The sequence below is a fragment of the Lutzomyia longipalpis genome, chromosome 2, assembly GCF_024334085.1.
Source record: "Lutzomyia longipalpis isolate SR_M1_2022 chromosome 2, ASM2433408v1".
NCBI classification, from domain to species: domain Eukaryota; kingdom Metazoa; phylum Arthropoda; class Insecta; order Diptera; family Psychodidae; genus Lutzomyia; species Lutzomyia longipalpis.
In genome coordinates, this window is record NC_074708.1 from 40,043,107 (window position 1) to 40,046,964 (window position 3,858).

Sequence of the window (3,858 nt, forward strand, 5' to 3'; positions counted from 1 at the left end):
CATTGCTTGAATAAAATCATTTTAATGGAAACTAATTCGAAATATAAACCGAAAACTACTTTCTATATATGGCTAAAAGCAAAATGCAAAAGCATTTAACAATAAAATACAGCGGATTAAATTTTCGGAAAATGCAATTCCCCCGAGACGAGTATCCTGGAGCTGGGGATAAATGTATGAAATTCCAATTTTGGAGATTCAAATCATTTGCGGGCTAAATGCAGAATTAATTTTCTCAAATCTCTGACTTTTCCATCAAAATTCAAGCGCTCTATCGCTGTACAATGCGCGCATTGATTTGAATTTTGGAATCAACGATGTTATAAAATAATCAAACAGCATTAAAGCATAATACTGCTATACATTGTCTCCATAGTTTGCATTTTACATGCCTCTATTGTTGGCTTAATCACAGAAACAATACCTAGATTGATAAAAAAACCTTTGTACTCAATTAAAATGAAATAATGATGGAATCCTTTGTAGAAAATCGATTTTCACGAAAGGAGTTTATTCATTTTGATGGTTACAAGATGCTATCGTGGTGTCTGCTATGGAGCAATAGCAGCTAAACGATTACTAAAGATTGACAATTTGAGGCTAAAGAACAAAATAAATCCTATTTAACCTTCCAGGAAGAAATATTGAAAAAAAAATCAGCTAATAACGCAATAGAATATTGATTGAAGCACTGAAGCATATGCTTTATGGTCTTTTAAGTTTTTCGATTATCAATTCTGGATTTTTTCAGCTGATCTCAGTTGAAAATGAGAAGACTGCTTTTTTAATTATTTTTTTCTAATTTTTTAGTCTCTAAAACAAATTATCTTTTACTGGTGTATTTTTTGAAAAGCTTTTTACAGGAATTGAAATGAATAGACTCCTTTTTTTGCTGACTATTATTAAGACTATTCGACATTTCTTTTTTAATACTTGACGTCTTTTGTAGCAGAAACTCTAGCTAATCTAGAAAATTTTGAAAGAATAATCGTAATGCTTTTGGTGACAAATTTGTAAAAAAAAATTTAATAATTTTAAATCAAATGAACCTGAAGAAGACAATATGAAATTGTCGAAACGTCACTGTATGAAAGAAAATTTCTATTTATTTCGGCTTTTGCCTATTAACAATTCACCAATTAGGCGAAATTCTTCATACTTTTCTAACGTTTGACGTTTATTCTAACGTTTAACGTTTTCTTTATAAAAGCTTTAGTAAATGCCCATCTTCGTCACTTTCTTAGAAGATCTTTTATTCTATCAGGTCTATTTTGGAGAAAAATTTAAATATTCTCGACTAATTCAAGTACTTTACTTGACTTACTTTGCCCTAGTCTCCCTTTTTTCAAATCCACTCAAATCCCCTAAAATCAACAAATCGAAATTGGCACTTCCTTGGTCTTTTAGCTGTTATTCTTCATTTTACCTTTACTTGGTTTCTCCATCTACAGCTACAAAGTAAAAAGAATTAATTGCCTTCAGAAATCAAGATTAGGTGTCACAAATTGGGGAATTATTGGTATTAATCGTTCACACCGGGAGTTTTCCTTATTTTCGCTTATAATCTACTCTTTTATTTTTTGAATGAAAGCAAAAATTATATTCAAGACATTCTCCCCATCACCCTCGTTGTTGTCCTTTTATCCCCACAAAGCTCCCACTGTGAGAGTCTTGGTGTTATCTTTAGTGACTCTCTGACCCGGGTGAAGACCATTTTGTTTGGTGTGTACTCGACCTCCACCCCCACCCCTCTATGCTTTTCCCACGGCGATAAGCTTTTGTGCTTTTCTGTTCACAACGAGGGTCAGTCTTGCTGTTCATTTGAATTTTCCTGCACACACACACAGGAGTGAATGAAGTGAGAGATGCCTCATTGGTGAGAGGAGAAAAATGTGGGGAAGGAAACGCGCGAGAGTTCTTCCACACACCAGGAACATATTTTCCTCTTACCACGATGAACTCCTCGGGAACAACAAATTATGTCAGCAGAAGCTTCAGCTTTTTGGTTGTTTGTGGGGTTGGCGGGGGGGAGGAGGAACTTTTGCCTCTCCTTCTCCTCTCTGTCTTTTGGGTGAGAGTGCTAAGGGTTATAAACCATAAAAGTTGGTCAGTGACATTGTCGGGATCCACATACAGTGAGATGAAAGAGAGAGAGAGAGCGAGTGAGCGAGTTATTCTACCACAGTCGACAATTTTGGTGGGAAACGCATGGTTTTGCTAGAAGTATGTATGTGCTGTGCTGCAAGTCTCCGGTCTCATCATTTGATCAGAAAATTAGAATTTTAGTCTGAAATTCTGCTTTTGATCAGTAGAATGTTCTGATTTAGTCAGGAGAATGGCTTATTTTAGTCAGAAAAAAAATACTCCAATTTGTTACAAAAGTTTGCTAAATTTTAAAATTTTTCCGATCGACTTTTAGACAGACTTAAGCTTTTTTTTTTAAAAGATTCTTAAAGTTTTCTTAACACACTTTAATCAATTTTGTCCTCCGTGTTGTATTTAAACTTTAATCTCAATTATCTTTAAAAAAAAAAAGAATTTTCTCAAGATTTTCTTTCGGCTATTCTAAAAAAGTTCAAATTCCCTACACATATTAGATGCAAAGTTTACCGAGTTAAGTCCGATAGATTTTATTCTGTGACGATTTTAAGATTGAAATATTGGTAGCGAGTACCAGTTTTGTCCTTCAAGAATATATGTTAAAAATATCTTAAGTTTTCATAAGTTTTCTTGAGAAGAAAGTTAAGAATTCTTAGGAAAAAATTAGGATTTTTAAGTTTTTTTTTATAATTCTGTAGGATCCTTAAAATTCTTAAAGTTTTCTAAAGAATGCCTTAAGTTTTCATAAATATTCGGTTCTTTAAAAAAAAGTTAAAAATTCTTAGAACAAAATTAAGGATTCCTAAGTTTTCTTGAGCGGAACTTAATATTTCTAAAGTAATTCGAGCAAAATACATTTATTAATGATTTTTACGAATTTCTATGCCCGAAAGAGATAAGAAAAAAATCATCGAAAAATTTGCATTTAGCCTAACTGAAGAAATCTTAAATTTTTCTTAGGCAATCTTAAGTTATTTTTTTAAAGAATATTAAGAAATTGATATTATTGATATTTTAGGCTTTTTCCAAACCCTTAAGTGACTTTATTAGCCCCTATACTTTCATGACCAAAGTCATTTTCTTCTGATCATTTACCCGTTTAAGAAAAAAATTTAAGATTCCTTAGAAAAAATTAAAGATTCTTAAGTTTTCTTGAGCGAAACTTAAGATTTATTTAGTAAATCGAGCTAATTGTATAATTTTTTATCATTCTTTCAATTTTACTTAAGTTTTCTTAATATTCTTAAAGTTATCTGAAGAATGCCTTAATTTTCTTTCTTAAGGTTCCTTAAAAAAAAAGTTAAGAATTCTTAGGAAAAATTTAAGTTTTTTTAAAAACTTTTTCTTTTCTTAAAATCTCAAGTTTTTCTTAAGAAATCTCAAGTTTTTTTTTGAATCTTAAGAAAACTTAAAATATTCTTAAGAAAACTTAGGTCTGACTAGGGAATTTCAGTCTATGTTTTTATACTTTCATGACGAAAGTCATTTTGTTCTGATCACTTACCTGTTTAACTGATCAAATGCTCATCCTGATCGAATGGAACATTTTCCTGATCAAAATGGAAGATTTCTCTTGGAATTGAATCATTTTCTTCTGATCAAAATTAGCATTCTCTTGGCTATAAAAAATATTCTCCTGACCAAAACGAAACATTCTTCAGACCAAAATCCTAATTTTCTGATCAAAAAAATTTAATCTGCAAATCTCAATGTGAAAAAGCAACGCGCGCCACAGAAGGAGGGAATACACGGTGCATG